At 43.0% G+C, this 21,495-nt stretch overlaps 1 protein-coding gene across 1 annotated transcript in view; it reads left to right on the top strand.

Moving 5' to 3' along the window:
• coro7 (coronin 7) overlaps positions 1-21,495 on the top strand; it is a 103,479-nt gene that overhangs the window by 32,042 nt on the left and 49,942 nt on the right. The window lies entirely within an intron of this gene.

The raw sequence follows: 21,495 nt of genomic DNA, 5'->3' as shown, positions 1-21,495 counted from the left end.
AAATAACAACCTCCACTCTCCCTCCTCCCTCTGCCCTCATGCTCGCCACTCATCTCCATTTCCTCCACTTCCTCCTTCATTTGAGTGAGACAGATAGTTGCCTGTCTGAGGGCCTCTTTGAAAGCCATTGCATTGTTTGGTGCCAGGATACTTTTCATGGAAATGGATGATATCTGGTGCCAGTGATGCCATATTATTTTTTTGGCTTCCTATTACCAAAGCAAATGTTTTTTTGTGATATTCATAATAGATGTCTGGAAAAATCCCCTCAAAACGCGTTCATATACAGCACATCATGGACTGGGTGTCTGGTAAAACCCCAGAAGGTAGTGTTAATTAGTTAATTTTATTGGAAGTTTTGTCTCCGTGGTGTCTCTGCTCGCAGACAGAGGAATGCTGAACATTTACTCAGAGTCTGTAGCTGTATGTGGGTGTGATCACTGATGATGGCGTAACTTGAAGAGAATGTACCAGCAATGTGAGGATTTTGACCGAATTGTCCTGCTCATCTGGTGACAAGCTGTTAAGTGTTCCTTCTGACGCAACTACTGTCTGGTTTTCTAGGTGTCTGCCCACACTTTCTTAAATCAGCAGAAGAGCACGCCACATTGGATTTATTAAATACATTTAATTTGCTTTGAATTTGAGAAAAGCCTTTTTGTTTCCTGTGTTTTGATACTAGTTCATTTTAAACAGTTATTTTTCATTGAACATAATTGCTTGGGTGTGTGCTGACCCATATGCAGTATGTCCTGTATTAAATCACTTCAATCATGCTATCATATGCCGTGATGGCGTGTCAGAGAGCTATCACTCCCAAGGCCACATCCCCTCCAGATGTCTGCAGACCAGCACTGACATAAAACAGTTCGGCAATCAAATGACAGATGAGACCTTGCCCTTCTTTCTCATCTCTCACATCTTCTTTGCCACAATATTGCCTTCATCCTTCTCTCACCGAACTCATCTTTTCCCCCCTCATTGTCTCTGTTGAGCCTGAACTAAATCAGTTATTTCTCAAAATACATAACATTAGTGTTACTATTTTTCAAGTAGGACAGCTATATTAGATGTTGGTACAGCAACATTAGTCATTTTTTTCCATTTCCGTCAAACTCTTTTTAGTCTGCACAAAATAAGTGCATTTTTGAATCTTGGCTTGTGTTAGAAAGCTCTGCAAGGGACCCTTTATGAACAGCTTTTAAATATCATCTCATCCCTCTCTCCACATTGCCTTTTTTATCCTTCAACCACCTCCTCCTAGCTTCTTTCCCTTCTCTTTGACCAAGGTCCCATCTGGGCTTTTGACCCAAGCTGCTGTTACAGGCCGAGGCTCCAGAAGTGAGGGGAAGGGGTATAATATATCACTACTTCATATTTGGTCATATCCATCTAAGTGCTGGCCACTTTATGAAGTTAAATAGCTCCTAGACGTAGTCTGCAATCAGCAAGCGCTGATAACAGAAATTACTGACCTGTTTTTAGGTACGGGCAAGGTCAAAATGTTCGTTATTGCTGTTTACTCACTCTTGGTGTATCTTTTTTTTATCAGTGTTTTATATTGCAGCTGGGGGATAGAGGCTTGTGTCTGGGCCTCCTTCCACTCATACGAGCCACTATTCAGTATCTCACTGTGTAGTGTAGTTTCAAAGGCAAAGGCACCATAATTTGCCGTCATTCAGCTTGTTCTCTTCATCATCAGGCTGTCCTCAAGTTCACTTTGTCCTTCAGAGTTTTAATTCTTTGTATCTAATTTGTTATCATGGTGGGTTTTCTGTGGATAATTTTGTTTTAGTTCAGCATTGCCTCAGTGCATGTGTCTTGTGTATGACGAAGCAGCTATGAAAAAGACAAAATGCAATAATCAAAATGAGACCTTGTCTCCGTTTTTCTCTACACTTGATAGATTGAACCGTACCATTGTATATGAGCAGCTGAGGAAGCTCAAAGTCAAACATCCATAATGGGCCATTTCCTCCCTGTCATTTTAGGCCTGAGGTGCATATAAAGATGGATTTGTTCTTTTTTTCTTGTCTGTTTTTAATTAGAAGGGCCGTGGTAAACATGGGGTGTAATCGGAGCAGCGAGCTGGCTTGTATCAGGTTAGTTGTGCTCGTCCACAACATTCAGTAGGACTGTTTTCTTTGGAGTGTCACTACATGAAGAGGCCCGGGAGCATGAGCCAGTAAAATGGGGTTGTGGGCGGAATATAATTTGGATGGAGAATAATGGAGGGGAAATGTTTATTTTTTGGTTGGGGTTGAAATGGAGACCGAAAAATTGAGGGACGGAGGGTGATGAGTCTGAGAGGGGTGTTTTTAACTGAGCAGAGGTAGCTATTACTGCATGCCCGTTTTCCATAAAAGCTGCAGATCTGGACATTGGAGAACAGCGTGGATCTCTGTGTACCGCTCTCTCCCTCATACTCTTCCCTCAATAAACCTGAATTATAATAATGAGTTTAATTGGGCCTCTAAACCAGCTGCAATCAGTGAACTTTACAACTGGGCACGATTGCAACCAGCTTTCCGTGTAAATGCTTGAGACGTTATGATAATTATCCATACTCCCCCACTTTAGCAGCTACACATGCTGATTCACCACACTCAGAGTTAACACAGCAAAGTCTTGATGATGTGTGCCTCTATAGTAGCTTGTACTCATGTCATAAAGCTGACCGTGAGTTCTCCGAGGGTCAGTTGCTTAGGATTCAGCATGACCAATCTGTAACCTCCGAGAAAGTTCTGGCCTTAACCCCTGTAATTGTCCTCAGTCACTATCAATGATCCGCTCCTCTCCTCAAGCACGTGAACAAATACAAGTGGACACATGTCGGCCTATACACACATGCATCTTCTATTACTCCTCATCATGCCGCACCTCTGATGCTCCGTCTTTTCTTTATCCACCCTGGCCGATTGGAAGGGACGTAAGCCTGTCCCTGGAGAGCCGACCCCAGTGTTTTCTCAACCCAGTCATGGGTTACACAAAGAACTCGCCCTCTGAGGCAAGCACTTCTGGCAGACTGCGCTGTTCCCCGAGAGACAGAGAGGTTTTGCGGTGTGCGCAGTGGGAGTGACCCAGGTGTGATGCCTGTACTCGCACCCTCTATTGACTGTCCACCATCTATTTCTGTGTGTTTTCCTACCAGGGTCGTGCCTGGGAGCAGGGCCCAGTCATTGGGTGTAATTGAGCCAAACTCCCTTTAATCAGATGGATTGAGAAGAGGCCTGTGCCCCAGAAGGGAACCAGCCTTCAACAGAACAGTCCCCCCTTTCTCCCACCCCAGCCCAGGCACTCGAAAATCAGTCCCAGATGAAGGCTTTCCTGTGGGGATTAGGTGCAGCTGCAGCACCGCTAACCAAACCAGACCAAAAAAAAAAATTTAAAATGCCACAGAATGTTTGAACGATAGTTTGACCTTGCTCTTTCCTCAGAGTTCACTTTCTAGGAGCAAATGGAGCTTTGTTGTTTGGGTCCAGCTCAGAAATTCATGTTTAAGGTAGAAGGAAAGGCAAGACTACAATATACAGTTGATCCTCAGGGTGAAGTTGACTGTTCAGCTGCTGCATCCCCTCTCTGGGATGGCCTTGGGGGAGGGTATAGGGTAAAGATGTGACCGCACACGCTCTGTCAAAGAACCTGAACTCTGCGTTCTGACAGTTGAAACATGGTGTCTGGAATCTGTTAGTCATTTGGGGTTTCAGTTTGTGATTCAGTGGAGGGGGAGTTTGATCAGGAAGAGAGGATGAAAAAAGGAGGAGGGAGCTCTGAAATCCCCTCTTATATCGTCTCTCTGAGAGCTTTTATGGACTTTTCATGGAGGCTTATATGGCAATCCCAACCTTCTTTTACTGCATAACACCTCATTGAAGTTCTCTGTTCCTCTGTCATGCCCTGTGATCAACAGAGCAAATTTCCTATTATTCCTGGGCCCTACTAACCTGTCAAAAATACAGCCGTTATCCTACAGTGAATCTTTTCTTTATTCTTATCCGGCCACCTATTAGACCTTCTGTCTGTTACCATCTGTCTCCCCACTTTCTCTCCATCCTGCACAGATGAAATGTAAGGAGGGAGCTGAGTTTTTGAAGGTGCTGGTGTCTGGAATTCTGATTAAAAGTGTTTTTTTTTAGAGCAAAGCCTAATGGAGCCTTTCAGAACTGGTAAAAACACATGGAAGTATGCGGAGCGTTTGGCAGGGGATATTTAATATAATTCACAGAGGGTTTTGATTTCATCCCGCAGGTATGTGCTCAGCACTCCAGGGATCAGAAGGGACCCTTTTGTGTGTACTCGCCACAGAAGGAAAAAATCTCTCCCTCCCACCTTCAGCTACCTCCTTCCTTCCTACCTCCCCCTTCTCTTCTTCCATTCACCTTTATTTTCTTTTATGGTTTGGATTATAATTTCATGCAGACTAAACTGGAGATGATTTGTCAAGGGAAGCTGCTCTGTATTACGTGGCAGTTGAGAAAGTCTTAATGCTGTTAAGGTAATTTCACAAATGACTCAAAACTGGATGGCTTTTTCTGGAACCTCACTCTAATCTGTCTCCGTTTTGGAGTTTGAAACAGTGTCGGACTTCACTTTCCATCCTTTACAAAAACAGCAGTGGAGTTGCACTAGCAGCTGCAGATATTGCTTTTCTCCAACATCTGGAAAAGTGTCTTTTTTTCCCTTTATTAAAAATGCACTGGCAATAACATTTGGGATCTTTGCCCTACCAAAAGACTTCACACTACTTTGGGCCATCCCAAGTCCATTTCAGCACTTTTCTCCCTGCGTTTTGATAGAGATGTGAAAAAGGCTGCGTTGGCAGACGATGCAGGGCTAAAGTGGAAACAGCACAGGCCATTATTCACAATACATGGATGCAATGCTAGGAGATGAATAAACACACTGCTATTAAGCATCAATGCACGGGTATACTATTTCTGGGGGAGCCGCAATGGCAGGTTCAAGGAGATCTTCCAAACTAGGAGCAGCTTGTGTGAAAATCCACAAGGTTGCCTTAGTGCCCCATTTGTTATATAATTATCCTCAATATCTCTACTGTTTTCTGAGCATTCCAGTATCTCCATTTCTCCATTCTCCATCTTTCTTATATTCCCCCCTCTTCTTCCTCCCCAACTCTCCTTCAACATATGCGTGTGTTTTATAAGACTCATGATTGTTCCTTTTCACGAGAATCAGGAACCGTGGAGCGGCACAGCTCCCGTTTTTAAATCACGCCTCGCTTCTGGATGCCTGCCACCTCTCTCTGCTGTGGTAGAGAGACCAATTTGCAGAGATTCGATTTTTCCGGATTAATCTGGAATTTCAGATTTTCCAACCTGAAAATGTAACCCATGTGATTCATTCAGATCAGTAAAAAAGTGTTGCATGTATGAGATGCTCGAGTGAAGTGGAGAGGATTTGAGGACAACTATAGGACAACTAAAGTGCAGATGTTTTTTTTCTTTCCAAGTATCCATGAGGATGTTTGTTTGTAACCTGACCTTTAGAAGGACAGGAGAGAGCGGGAGGCGACTGGCTCTATCTTGGCAGGGGAGAACTAGCTGGGAGAAGTAACGTAATAATTGGGATTTCACAAGCTTACAAGCAACTGTTAGCCGCCAGCTAACAACACAGTTGTGCTGTAAGAGCGGGTTTTGACGGCCACCATCACACTCAAGTATACTCAAGCGTGACTGCATCGATCACATGACTGGTCCCAGCTGCTGTTGAATGACAATTGTTTATCACAAATGTAAATCATGTAAACATCTTCCACTAAATTAGTCTTGATTTTTTTCCTCAAGTACATTATATGTGTGAGCAAATTCAGGCATGTTATTGGCAAATAACATGCCTGAATTTGAACGATGGAGAGAAGTGTGTTTCCCATTAGTAGATGGTTTCCTCTGCCCTGCACCCCACCCACCTCCGTCCTGCAGCCTGGCCTCCACTGCTGCCTCTGGGACTGCTGCAGATTGGCAGCATGTCAGTGCACACCTCGTAGCCTTACAAATAATAATGAAGCTACAAAGGGAGTGATAGAGAGACTGTGATATTGCTGCACACAGACAAGCAGGAGCTGCTCATGTCGACATAATTCATATGTACGGACAAACGGGAGAAACGGAGATTGAGCGACCCTCTTAAATTACACTGTCCAAGATAAAACCGAGATAAAACTTGTGGTAGTTCTAACCTCTACTGATTTGTCAACATGGAAGTCCATTTGATCAAAAGTGGCTGAAGCCTCCAATGCAATCCATAAGAATTCAACACATTTTATGTGGTGTTGGCTCTGTACTCTAGCAGATTTGAGTCAAAACAATGAATAAAGTACTGACTTTCAGCTTTAATTTGAAGTAATTTATATCCACATCAGATGGACTGTGTGGATGTTGTGGCCCCTTTTATACTTACTCCTTCAATTTTAGTGGGCCAAACATAACTGAAGCACAATTGGCCCTAAAAATTTATTCGTATTGGCATTAAGATCATTGTTCTACTGCATGATGATGTATTGTCCAAAGAGTTTAGCAGGCTTGATGTTTCTGGACAAGTCAGCATTTATCTTGCTACTGCTGTCAGAAGTGACTAAGGCAGAATGCCACCTCCCCAATGTCTGACAGATGAGGTGGTATTTCTTGGACCATGAGATGTTCCCTTTTTCTTCCACGCTATAATCTTCCCATTGCTCTGCTACTGTACATGTTTTGTCTCATCTCCCCAGAACTCTATAGATTTCTGACTGTACTTGTTCAAACTGTAACCTGCCCTTCCTATTCTTGAGACTCAACTTGCATCTCGTGCTAAACCCTCAGAGGTTATGAAGTCCTCTCTTGATTATAGTTTTTGTCACATCTGCACTGACATCCTGGAGAGTGTAACTGGCTGGACAGTTGTAAAGGATCTTTTCACCATTACAATTATTCATCTGTTGTTATCCACTACACTGGTCGTCCATAGTCTACCAGGTTATTTGTGCATTCTTGATTCCTAAAATGTACCAAACAGTTGATTTCGACGCACCTAATTGTGATTTTTCAGCCTCGTGATGGATTTGTTGTTCCGCATATTAAGAAACAACTGTAGACTCCAATGCAAGTGTACATTTGGGCAGCCAATTATCCCATTATGTTTAGTACTGGCACCTGAACACCATAGTCATCGTTTTATTTCAAATCCAATTCAGCCAATAGTAATGCCAAAGATAATCTCTTAATATCTCAGCCAATGGCTTTTTTCATGTGTAAATGGTCTGCGTAACATCAGCACAGCACTCATCCACATCTGGCACAATAGCAAATCCAGCCCAGCTTTCCTTCTTTTTAAAAGTGAGTTTGAGTGAGCAGACTTTTCCTATCGTTTAATAGAGAGAACTGGCTAGGTGGATTGTCTGCTCATTGTATTCTCTTTTATGATCGTGTTTCCATGATAGAAACCAGCGATCCTGGGTCCGTCATTGGCAGACTTTCTGTCTTAAAAGGAAACTCGAGAAAACAGAAGGAGATTCTTTATCAAAGAGGCTCCCTGATTGGTCGATGGCAGGTGGGCCACATGTGCTCCTGGCTGATGTCACTTCCCATGTGGGCCCTATTTGTCTGCACACACTGTGGAAACATGTCAGTGTCAGTGAGGCAGGAGTAATATGCCACGCTTAGTTTAATGGGTAAAGTGCTGAGGCATGCTGCTGCTCACCGTCTGTGTGTGAGTGTATGGGAGTGTTTACACTGCATAACTGGTCATATGACTGGATGCTTTAATGCCTCACTGTGTTTCAATTGTGTTGATGCACCAGAGCATGAGACACGCAGGTTGGTGTACTGTACTTATATGTACTAGATGTGTGTTCATGTGTGTATGTGCACATGTTGCTTAATAGCATGTGACAACAGAAAGGAAAATAGCAGGAAAAGGACTGAACAGCATCACTGCCTGTCAGATTTCTCTGGTCTCTATGGAAATGTTATGACAACAAAAGCAGCTCTGCACCTGCGTGGCCTCCCTGTTTTTCTGCCCAAGGTTGCGTATGCGTCTGTGCAAAGTGCACTTGGCCTAAGCAGATTAAAAAAAAACTCATCAAAATGTAATTGGTGGGAGAGTTGAGGAGGTGGTGGCCAGGAAATAATTTTCCCATTGTGCAAAGCAAGTTAGAGTGGGAGAAGAGAAGAAAAGGTGGAGGACCCTCAGGGGGAACACCAGTTGGTCTTTAGTTGGTGTGCTCTCGAAGAAACCTCTGTGGACTTTCCTGCTCAAACATCAACTGAATGTCCTCTGTTTGAAGCCAGCTGACATTATTTCAGCAAGGTCAATTAGTCAGTCAGCTATTGTATGAAAGCTTTGTGCAAGGCTCGGGGGGGGTTGGGGACAAGCGGGAGGTAGAGTCTTGCAAGAGTTGGGAGTGTAAGCCCTCTATTGTGCCTTTGCCGTCTTTTGTCTTGTACGTTTTCCTCTGATCACAAATGATGATGGAGACAGCAGACTTCATCATGATTGCTGAATTAGAGAAACTGTTTAAGGCACCCGTAATACACTACAAGACTCATTTAGCATGTTAATCTACCATTTCCAATTAGCAGCCGTTAAATTCAATTGTGAAAATGGACCTGCCAGTGTTGTTTCTGCTGCAATCACTGGTGCACACAAACAGACCTGTGAAGGGGTGGTTTGCTGTGGTGTGCTGTCTCCCATAGTCTGTGGATTTTCTTACCCATTGCTCCCATTGCGAAAGTCTCCTGAATGTGGTTCCTGTCCTGGTCCATTATCCATTGATATGTGTTTGGGGACACAGGGCATGAGAGATTTTGCAATGCCATTAACCCCAACATAGGGGCACTCTCCCAATGCACTTTGCATGCTTGTGTGTGTGTGGGGCACAGGTGTCTCTCACACAGCTGCCCAACCATGAGCTGGAGGGCTGCATTCCTACCAGCAAGCTGGATAGGTTAATCGCACACACACATTCTCATAGTACATGCCACGCTGTCATACACACATACATGCCTGAACGGATCTGCCATTTCTTTGAGCTTTTTCAGCACACGCAGACCATCACCAAACAGTATTCATCATCACTCAGCAGGATTTGACAGGTGGAGTGACATAGACTTAATCATCCATGTCATTCTTCAGCCATGCGTTCAGGCGCCACATAGGTGATACTTTAACAAGATGGTACACTTTAAAACAAACAGTATAAATTCCACTTATTTGTTTTTTATTTCTTTCTTTGTTTTCATTTTTAATTGAGTTGCTTTTAGGGCCTTCAGGCCAGGATAATAACTAATTTAGCCTTCTATTAGAAACTATATCAGCTCTCTTCTTTTAGTTCCTATTTCCCTTCCGAGCCAGGAACTAGTTTTGTCACTGAAAAACAAGACATTGTAAAGCTGATGTGCCCACTCAGTTTTGTGCCTACATGTTTACTGTATCCTGCTGTTTTTCCTTTCCAGTGGGTTTCTTTAAATGCCAGCTGTGTGGATTGGGTCTTGGAGTGAGGGTGAAAGAGCAGCTCCTTCACAAAGCACCTTAGACAAACAAGTTTGACCAAAAGACCAGCCTGGAGAAAGAAGGAGGCCCGGCTGCAGGAAAATATTTGAAGGACCACTTGTTCCTTAGAGGCCAAAGGGACAAAGCTGGGGAGCTGCTGGGTCTTTCACTCTGACCTGCCTGGGTGGCGTTTTAGGGAGCAAACCTTTCATTAGCACTGGACTGAAAAAAACACAAGCTTGATGGACGAGTGGCGATAGAAATTCATACACACGTGCACTGGCAAAGTGGCCGGTATTATTCTTAACTGTTCTCCACACATCCTGGCCATCATGGTCCATTCATGGTCCACTGCTACTGTGAAACTGTGGGGACTCACAGCTGTGAGCTGGCAGTCTGTGCAAACTAACACACGCGCATAAACACATACAGCAAATTCAGTCATTCTTGGCTTCTAAGCTTTTCTCCTCGTTCAACACCAGTCTTTTGTCAACAGATGTCTGTACACTTTGAAGTGAGTGCTGAACATCTGACGCCGTCCAACCTACTGGCCTTCGGAAATGACACTCTGCTGCTCTGTTGAGTGTTAGAGGAAGAGGTCATGACTGCACAATGTCTTCTCTGGGACAGTGTTGCTCTCCAGGTTTTTATTTTTCACTCCTTTCTCAGAGAAAAGGTTATTTTTACAAAGCATTTTTATCTTTGAGTGCTGTGGTTGTCTTTCTCACAAGAGATGGCAACTTTCCTGTTGCTGCCAGAGTCTGACTGGAGATAACATTAGCAGGATGTTTCACAATGTGGCAAATGATGCCTGATGTGAAATTTTATACTTTTGTGCAAGTGATATCTGAGTGATTTTGCCATGATGGAGAACGCTGATGATCTGGACTTTTATAAAGCCACTCTTTCCTCCACTGTTACCCTGTACCGCTCACATGTGTCAAGTAGTCCAAAGCCCGGGGGGTGCTTCAAACAAACTAATACTTTGTAGTAATACGTAGTCATCTGACCATGTGTAAAGTATTTCAAACGTATTTCACTCAGTTGTACACATGAAGTAGTCGTGTGAAGAATGAAAAAATAGAGATTGAGAGAGAAGTTCAAACCCTGACTAGTTTCTCACCTCATGGTTCACCACATGGTTAATTGCTGCATGACGTTTGCTTGATAGATTGTTGGTTTCACAAGGTTATAAAAATTGTCAGACGCAGCCCACCCCAATTCTAACATTGGAAAGATGTAGGTGTAGGTGGTTTCAGACACTCTGCAACGATTCAACGACCACTTCTTTTGAAGTTTCCTGTTTTCTCTGTAACAGAAAGCCATTATGTCTTAAACCCTTCCTTTCCACAGTCTATAGTATATGCAATGCCATGTCCATTCCACCTTTATTGTTATACACATTTTTCTTCCCTTCCTCTCTCTGTGTTTTGACCATAATAAAGATGGGGATGCGAGACGTTGAAACTGCAGTGGAACACCACTGCCTGCCAACCACACGCTGCAAAAACCAAGATTGTTAAAAGACACAAGGTCTTTGAATAACACACACGAACACATCTCCCAAGCTAAAATCCACAGTGACTGGAGTAAGTCCCATAAAAATAGATGGAAAGGATGGGATGGTTAGACAGACAGAAAGAGAGACAGACCGACAGAGACTGGGACAGAACCAAAGAGAGACGGACAGAAAGAGGAAGAAAAAAATGTGCTGGCTGCTGAGATAGAGTTGGCACCATGTGCTCTGCTCCTGACCTTTTTAGTGGGTTTGTGTAAATTATATCCCTTACGAGGGAAAATATGTGGTGGTTGAACCGGGGAGAGACCCCCCCCCTCTCTCTCTCTCTTCATCTCTGTCTGCTGTCGTTTAATCTCTTTCATGATTGCTCCATCCATCTTTCAGACCTACCTTCTTGTCTCTCTCTCTTCATGTCTTCCTCCTTATCTTGCTCACGATATTCGTTCCTTTGTTTTTATTAAATTGTTTCACTCTTTGGTCACACTATGATAACTCCAGTCCTGTTTTGTTCATTCATCACCTCCTCCGTCTCAACCCTCTACTTTTATGTCTTTATATCAGCCTCCCCCCACTCCTCTCCCTCCCCACAGTTATGCTATTTTCTGCTGTGCATGGAGGATACATTTAGCTTGTGGTCGCTTGGGAAGTGATGGCTACATTAGTGGGGGGGGGGGTCTGGTGAATCGCTACCTTCTCTAAGCCACAGCGGGCTCCATGCGGGCTGATGCAGACTTTCCACTGGGGTGAACCCATCGACTTGGGGTGCCTACCGGGTTGCTCGGCCGCCATGCCCACACCCCCAGGCCACAGCCTGGGCTGGCAGGCACCCACACAGGCACGCGGCGTCAGCCTGCCCAGCGGGTGTCCCTGTTTATGTTTGTCTTGTGTGGTGGCGAGTTTCTCACTGCGCCGTAGTGACCATAGCACCACCCAGCCCGACACACCACCCTCTCCAAAACAAATGCCCTCTCCGACCCTAGCCAAGCCCCGGACAGTTGTGGGCTGTAAGTGGCCTTTGGCATCTGTCACTGCCACTGGACCGGACAGAGGTCGGCTGTGGCTGCGGGTCCACATACTGAGGCAGTGAAGAGCTTAGCCCATACTTAAAAATGTTTTAGCTCATGAAATACAAATTGTGTATACTTTAAATTACTGCCTATCATTTACAAAAACATACCATAAATCTTTAGGTTGACTTGATTTGTCCAGCATGAAACTTGCATCATCCTTTGCAGTGACCATTTCGTCCACTTAATTTTTATGTAAAAGGTGTGTTATTGTTGCTTGGCAATGTAGCTGCAAATGGGAATACACTTCTGAAAACTCTTTCTTGCTTGTGCATTTAAAGAAGGTGAGGCATTTGAGATTTGAGAGTCATAATGACATAATGAGAAGAACAAAATTAAATCACACACAACTAGAAAGAAGTTACAAGAATTACACAATAAAGGCCAAGACTTATTTTGATTGTCGTACATTGAGCGTGTTGTGAAAATAATTGCAATTGCTGCTTGGTAGCTTACTGTCAAACACTAAAGAGTGACATTCTCTCTGTCCACCTCCTCTCCTCTCATATGCATTCACATATGCATTGACATGGTTCACATACAGCATCATCAACAGGATCAACCTTGTTAATAAATACTGTGTATTTCAAACATTTTGGAGAGAGTTGCAAGTGTGTGTCTTTGTCCCTCTTTAGCCCCGACTGGCCAGGATATGTAAACCAGCACCTTAATTACCAGACAACAGCCCGTAAAAATGAGCCTTATCCTGGTACTCATTTCACAGCTCACTACTAATCAGCACCCAGACACTTGTGACTGTCCAGACCCTCCCTACGGACAGGATTAGCAGATCAACATTTTGTGTGTTTGAGTGTAATGACTCACTCAGAAACACACCCCTCCTCCCTCTGAGTGTTATTAGCAGTTAGAAACAAACAGGTGTTTGTTGGCCGGAAGTTGCTGGCCCATTTAAGAGTTAGAGTTCACATGCAGGGGTCAGAGGTCAGGTGGCCTCATCCTCGTGGCAGCTGGATGCCCGAGACGGCCATTATGTTCTGCCAACGTTTGGGCTGGATGTGGATGTGTGTTTGGAGGAAATAGTTTAGTCTGACTGATGTGGATTACTGAAATCAACCTTTTTGCCAGAACACATTAGGACGCCACACTCGTGCACACACATAGTTGTTTAACGCGTCTATTAACTGGCTACGCCCTTACATCATCTTTGCAATGTTTTTTGTGATATAATCCAACTTTTGTCCATGAAAACAATGCATGACACCATCTAATCCACTCAGACACATGAGGAGGGATTCCCATCCTGTAAGAGATGCATGTAAATCATGCTGTCTACCACAGAGACACCATGAGCACCTACTGTGATGAAAAGGATTACAGGCACATAATCCGTGCCTGTCGCCACCCTCCACTCACCACTCACACACACACACACACACACACACACACACACACACACACACACACACACACACACACACACACACACACACACACACAGTGATCCAAGGGTGTAGAAATCATTTATATCCAATTTGAATTATATACATTATTCCACACCAACCTATACAATACTTCTCTTAAAGGGGTATTACTTTATTTCCACTTTATTGTGAGGTAAACCTATTTGCATTGGTGTTGGTAGATCTAATAATATGAGTGGAATGTATCTTTTCTCTTCTCTTGCCTGTACCCGTAATATGCCCACCCACATTACAGCATAGTTTAGCTCAGTTTGAGATTACACAGGAGCTCCAGCTACAAACAATGTGGGATCTGCAGATGTGTATACACAGCACAGCCATGATGCAAGTAGAGTTTGAAAGTTAGCACAGGATGTGTACACAGCAGTATTTGATGAATGTCTGCTGGTGTATCAGAGGCCTGAATGCTTGACCCCCAAGGCCTTGGCTGGCTTGCGCCCCGTCAGTGTGCGCCTCTTAAATTATGGACGTTACGCTTCTGCTGTTTTGTTTGTGCTGCAGGTTTTGACTCTGAAATGTTGCTGTGAGTCTGAGAAAATGAGAAATGGAAGAATAAAAAGGAGACTTGAGGGAGAGAGAGGAAAGAGTAGACGATGGTTTCCAAGTCAAACCAGCCATTATGTTTGCCAGATCTTTTGCCTCCTGTAGAAAGAAGAAATGTATGAGCACATGGCAGATTGTTTTCTGTCCTAATTTGAGATGGGGGATTTGGGGCGTAATTTTGGTTCTGTTTACATCAAATAACTCCCAGGCTCAATTCAAGATCAGTTCCAATACATGCTGCAGATTCCTTGTATGGCTTGTATTTAGATATTTAGATCATGGTTTGTAAGCTGTAATTGCAGCTGTAGTTTTTATGGCGTTTTGGTCATTTTAGACATAGGTGGAAGTTTATAACAGCAGGGAGCTGCTGTAATTAAATTAATATGCCGGAAATAATGCCAGACTCAGCAACTATTTACCTGACCTGAAATAAATACTGCATTACTTTCTACTGCATGTCACTGACGACCGTAGAGCCCTCTGCTTAACAGTATTTGAAGAGCAAGTCTTTGTGTGTATACCGTTTGTTTCTTCTGCTGGGTCAGCAAAAGCTCTGCTGATCTGGTGAGATGAACTAAAGCGCTGAGTGATATTGCTTTAATCAGCGCTGGGGACTCTGCCGAGCAGGCTGTGTCATGATCATCCTCTCCTGCTGACCCCCCCCCCCCCCCCCCCCAATCTTCATGTGGATGCATGTGTGGCCCCTTGCAGTGACTTTATTAGATTATAAACCCCATGGTCATGTTAATGTGTCGCTGTGTCCAGTCACGGGAGGTTTTTGTTCCCTTTCAAACGTGCAGACACACCATTAATCAGACAAAGATGCTTTGAAGTTGTAAAGACTTTTTTTTAATGTAGAAAGTAGGGCCTCATTAATGATCTGATTATAGGCTTGATGAGAGTTTGACATCAGTTAACCCTATTTTATACATTTTTGTTTACCTGCCATTTGTATGTGCTGTAAACACTGCATTGAGTAAACGCTGCCCTTTTTTAGCTTCTCAGTCTGTAAAAGTCTACAGTACAATAGTTCTGACATGTGATAAAAGATGCAGTGAAATAACAAACAGAACTGTAACCAGAGGATGATTTTTTTAGGCAACAGAAATGATGACAGCTCCCAGTTACTGTCACTTGCCTTGTTTTCCTGTTTCTTTTGTCTGGATACGTTTTTTGGGTTGGAAGTGTTGAGGTTTTTGGACCCAGACAAACGAGAAACGGTCGTATGAAGCGTGAGACTCACCAGACGCTAGTGTGGCAACTTTAACTGTTGGTAACGATCACTGGAATCCACCACTGAGTTTTAAACTTGACCCCCTCACTTGCCTCTGATGTTTCTAACTACTAGCTCCATGACCAGCTGCTCAGACCTTCATCACTTCTCATCACAGCTGTTTTCTTACAAAGGCCATGTGAGGTAAGCGACCTCTGTCAGGGCTAGCTGACATCCAGACCCTCTCCGCACTCTTCCCAGAAAGACCTAATGGTTACCTTAATTGTTGACCTCAGGGGAATTTAATTTAGGAGCTTAATTCTTCTCAGCAGTGAATTGCACATTTGCATCCAAATGGTAATAGCTAGTTTTAATTCAGAAAAAGGACAGGCCAAGAGATGTGTCCTCCTGCCAGTAAAATTATAAGCTACTCTTACATGTGCTTATTCCAGAATAACTGGATCTGATTAGTTTAAACGATAGCTATACGCTTGAACTATTAGCTTCATCTGGCAGTCTTATTTGGACAGACTCTTCTGGCATGCTTGATTATGGAAAAGTTTTTTACTGATATATGGTAGTATTTTACCCCCTTCCTGCACCCCTTTCACTCTCAAAGACCTCCTCTGTCCACTACCACCTCCTCTTCATTAATACCATATGAATCATTTGCTTATGTTTTTCTGAATAAATAAAAGTCCCCCACCCTCTGTCCCTCCATTCCTTTGAAATGAGATGCACACTTGGGTTGCTTTCCAGGGGTGACAGGCGGTTCTGTTTAGGTGCTCTTTAATTCCACTGTTGTCTGTTGGTCGCACACACACACACACACACACACACACACACACACACACACACACACACACACACACACACACACACACAACACCTCCACAACTGCCCCCCCTCAGTACCTCTCGTCAGTACATTTCCAAAGACGGATAAGCTTTTCAGTGCACGTGGCCCTGCTTGGACTCAGCCAGTAACAGCGTCCCTCCACCTCCTTCTCCCCTCACATTTCATCATCGCTCCACCTCGTTAATTTAATCTAATTCTTTCCATCCTCTCCCTCTTATCTTACAGCAGCGGTTGGATCATCACTCTCCATTTCTGGTTTCCTCATTTATGTTTATATTTTGCTCTTGAGTCTTTCAACACCTTGTGGCTATAAACTTAAGACCAGCCTTAGCCTTTTTGTGGCACCAAGTCAAAGTGTGACCCAGATGACTTGTCTACCAAAGCCACATTAAGCGCTACAATAAAGTAAGCAATGTAATAATAAATTGTTGCAATGGAAAAAGTGGGAGGATAAGGCCCAAGGTGAGAACACTGAATATCATAAGGAGCTCAGTACATAGGTACTAAGACACAAATAGTCATGTAATCTTGAGTTGTGACCAGGTTTCTCTGCAGACATGTGGAGCTGGGCAGTGTTAAACACAACCAGGAGCATCGGATGCAGCCTCAGAAACACAACCAAATATATAGGAGCTCCCCAGTAATGGACGTGGCCCTAGGCTGATGCCTGTTTTGCAAACATGTATAACCCTGATTCACTCCTATTATACATTACTTATCTGCTAGCTTGCATTATCAATTTCTAGTATGAAAAGATAATGAGAGGAGACAATGACTAAAAAAGACACAAAGGACAAGCCTAGGATAGCAGAAAATATCTGCACTGAGGAAATCACACCGCCATATGTTTTTATATCTAATAATCTACCAAACAGCACGTGAAATGAATTGCATGTGTCCCTGCTAATGTATGTTGCCAAGAACTAACCAAAGTCAAATTCTTCTCTTTTGCTTTCTTTTCCTGTTTTTCTTTCTTTTTCACTTCTCATCTTTCCCCTTGTTGCTTTTTGTCCGAGCAGCATCTGGGCCATCTGCTGGCACACACTGGCAGCTGTATGGCATGAGAGGAACTGGTGGCACACCACCCTTCATCTGTTATTAGTACTTCAGAAAGACTTAGAGGGAGGGAAAGTGGGATTTGGGGCAGGAGAGTTGGAGTGAGTACTGTAGGGAAACGAGCAGAGGGCCAAAAACTGGAGCCAGAGAACCAGGTTCCAAAAACAAAGTGGTGGTGTGTTTTCTCTACTCAGCTCTTCTTTTCTGTCTCTACTCTTTTACTCTCTGTTCTTTTTTTAAAAATCCTTGTTGTTTAGCATGTATCAAAATCACACAAACCGAATGCAGCTCAAGATCGAGAATTTTGAATTGTGTTGGGAGAAACTTTAAGACTTAGATTTAATAAAGCAGTCAGTGTTTTTGCTGCTTGTATCAACAGTTTTTTTGTATGCTGGAAAATGTATTTCAGTTATTTGTATGCCATCTTTTTTGTACTTAATGATGAGTTGGATGCTTCATCTTATTATTTTTGTGGAGTTCATTTCATGCCCCCAACTGATGACTGTAAATACTCTTGGCTGAGGTTGGAGAGATGGTTTGGGGTTAGTGAGAGGTCAGCTGTGCTGTGTGGGCAGAAGAGCTATTTGGAAGATGGAAAACAGAGAGGCAGAAAGAGAGCGACAGAGACAGAAAAGTAATTTGAATAAAAGATTGAGAAGTGCAGAGGAAACACTACATGCAGCCACATGACCTGGTGCTTCAACACATTGTCCTTGGCTGCCTTCTCGCAGCCCTGAATTTGGAAACAAATTAGAAACAAAAAATAGAGAGTTAGAGCGAACAGAAAGGAGGGGAGAAGGAAGGGAGTGAAAAAATATTTACTCAGGAGTAATTCTCTATGGAATTTTTTTGGGTTGATAATTGTGAAAAAGGTCCCTTGAAACTACAATAGGGGCCATTGAGCAGCACAGGCTGAGTGTGAGCGTCAAAGTTGGCTCCCATCCAGGGACCAGGTTTCTCTTAAAGCCAGGGGAAGAAAAGAGGGTCTGTTTTATGGAAGGAAAGGAGAGAAACAGACACACACTCCCTCTGTTCCCCCCTCGCCCTTACTTATTCACATACATGAACATTTGCAGATGCCTGGCCAGAGAGAAGGACAGAAACATGCATGCATTCTTTCAGCCGCAGGCATTATTCTTATCTGACATAATATACAACGTATCCTATCTGTCCTTTTACCTGGAGTCCCTCCAATATACACACACACGCTCGCAATTAAGCCTCATCCATTGCACTCTCCATCTTATCTTACATTTTTTTGATTTGGTAAATGAGAGGCCAAAACAGGCTAAACTCCTTGACAACTTAAAAAAAGGTATGTATATTAGGTTAATGGACATTTAAAAAATTCAGGACACATTGAGGTTAAAACAGTGGAGGAAGGACAAAGAAGTTAAAGCCTATTGACCTCCAGGGAGTGCATTGTTTCTCCAGTTATTATTCTAGGAAGTTTGCGCTCTCTGAGTAAATTGATATAATAGGGCCTGCATGACAGGAGTGGTGCTGTTTTATGTGTTTGTGTTGTTAGTGTGGGACTTTGCACAACAGCTCCCAGCTATGGGCCAGTATACATGCGTGTGTTTGTTTGTAGGTGTGGGCGTGTATGCGTGCATGCTGCATCAATCCCCTGCCGGCATCCTACCTATAAAACACATGGGTGGTCAGCCTGTTTATTATGTGGGTTTGCAAACAATGCTCACCCATTAGTCTTAGACCAGTGAGTCATTCAGAATGTTTAAATCCACTTACAACATTAACCTGTGTGTTTTCAATCATAATCTTTATTTCCATTTTGCCTCCAGCTCACTGCTGGTAAGGAAGAATTCCAAGACTTCGTCCACTGAAACAAACATTAAACGGTCTTGTAAACACTTTTTTGGGTGGGTGTTGCACTGTTGAATGTAGCAAAGAAAATCTAACACTTTTGTAGAACACTGACACGTTTTGTTATTAATCACATCACCTTGGAAATAATTTAAGGGGCCTTTTAAGCCACGCTAGTGGCATGACTCCAGGTCAGCCCACCATTTTTTAGACTGAAATATCTCAACAACTATTATATAGTTTGCCTTGAAATTTTATTGGATTAAATTTCCTCTGACTTTTCCTCTAGCGCCACCATGAGCCTTTGCTGTGCTGTTTATTGCTAATATGTTAACATGCTAACATGCTAAATTTAGATGGTGAACATGATATAAACATTATACCTATTTACCATCAACATGTTAGCATTGTCATTGTGAGCATGTTATCAATCTGACGTTAGCATTTAGCTCAGAGCACAGCCTCTCAGTGGCTGTAGAGTCTTTTAGAGTTATTATTGACATAAAAGAGGGAGCGAGAGTCTGACATACACTCACATTAATGTACATGTAGATGTTTGACTGTACCACTATTGAAATTAATCTGCACAAATACAAAAGTAGATGTACACACAGACACACACATGGACTACTCTGTGGGTGATTTATAATATCCAGCATAATTGTACCTGCACTTATACCTTTGTTCCCTTCTCTTTCTCTTTCCTGGACTCCCCCTCCTGTGATCTCTCCCCTAACCCCTTTGACTGATGGCTTAACAGAGAGAGAAGTTAATGACAAACATAATCCCTGCTTTGCCTGTCAATCTAATCCTTCCTCTGACAAGCAAAAGGTGGAAACCACAACAAAAAAAACCCAACTCGGCCAGTTTTATTTTGGGATATTCATTTAATGATAATATCACTTTTCCACTTGTACAAATAAGTTCACAGAATTAAAAAAAGCAATGAATGACAACAAAGAGCTTCCCAAAATAAACAGGGAAAAATTAACAATCACATTGAAAATACTTTTGGTTATCTTCAATATATTCTATTTTACAGACAAATATTCCAGTTGCATTGCTTAATTGTTTTTTTGTGTGGGTTCTCAAGGCATTCTGTTAGCATGGTTAATTGTGCGCTGGGAATACTGTAGGTAAGTAACTTTACAGACATTCACAGATGTGTCTTTGGTGTGTTTGCATATAGGTAGAGTTGTTTGGGGCTTAATGTACTCCTAGGCATGCAGGCACATAGAGGGGGTAACTGATGTAACTTGATGTCTGCAGGTCTTTGCACAAGATGGAACACGTACTTGCATTATCACTAAGTTGACAGATCTACAGACACACACACAGTCACACACATAAACACACATAAACACACACACACAAGGTTACTTTGAGTCATTCTTTGCCCTATATTCACAGATTTGGATCTCAGCACTCTGTGTCTGCATAATAACCTTCCAGTAGATCTCCCGCTTTGCAAGTCTCATTGTCCTCTGCACAACAATGGAAACACTATGAAGTTTGCTGTGCTGTGCACCCGGCCTTTCCATCGTCTGGTTAGGTGCAAGTGAGCAAAACAGGGACCCTCCTTGCCAAGGAGACATTCTGCACAACATTACGCTGAGCAGGCTATTTTTACTCAAGGGAAACACAATACACAACCACTATTTGCTTTGCTTGTTGTGGGCCAGGATAAGTAGTATGTTGTACGTGAATTGTGGTTGAGGGATAAAACAGAGTTTCCCTTGAAGGGAATCTAAATAATAAATAAAGTCTCTGAAGTTCTCTTTTTCTGTGATATAGTCATGTGAGTGCTTACTGTAATTAAGACAAGCTCGAAACTGGTTGAAACTCAGTGCAGCACTGAAACAGAAGGGGTTCAGTCAACTACTTCCCTCTGTACCTTTTGTAATCCTGCTTACCTTCTCCCTTTGTGATGGTAAAGCAGACTGAGGGCTTCAGAATCGAGAAGGGGGATTTAGTCTCGAGTCTGTCCAGACTCACATCTACTTAGACTGTCTGACATTCTGGGGGCAAAGCCCTTTGATTGACTTTACTGGTACCAAACGAGTTTTAATCTTCAAAGATTTTAATCTGCTGTTTTGTCTGTTAGTCACAAGAGGTGGGGGGTGGAGGGTATAGAGGGCTGTTAACAGTCACAATGTTGCACAATAAAAAATAACACAAAGACACAGGTATAAAAAACATACATACAAAATAAAAAATCACAAGAGTTTTAGAGCCAAATAAAGCAATACAAGCATCAGCTATTTTCTCTGCACAACTTCATTTGGTGTCTTAAAGGTCATTCACAGCAAGCACTCATCCCTTTGGGGTAGCACTGAGGAGTTACAACATGCAGCAAAAACAATTGCTGATAGTGTTTAGTTGGGCTGCTGTGATGGGGAAAAGGCAGCACAACCCCATTTTGAGTGCACACTCCTTTATGAACAGATAAAGGAGGGCATGAGGTCACTATGTCCCTTAACCCTAGCT

This window comes from Enoplosus armatus, chromosome 17 (assembly GCF_043641665.1).
Source record: "Enoplosus armatus isolate fEnoArm2 chromosome 17, fEnoArm2.hap1, whole genome shotgun sequence".
NCBI classification, from domain to species: domain Eukaryota; kingdom Metazoa; phylum Chordata; class Actinopteri; order Centrarchiformes; family Enoplosidae; genus Enoplosus; species Enoplosus armatus.
Note: the sequence above shows the minus strand (reverse complement) of the source record. Positions and strands in the feature narration are given on the sequence as shown.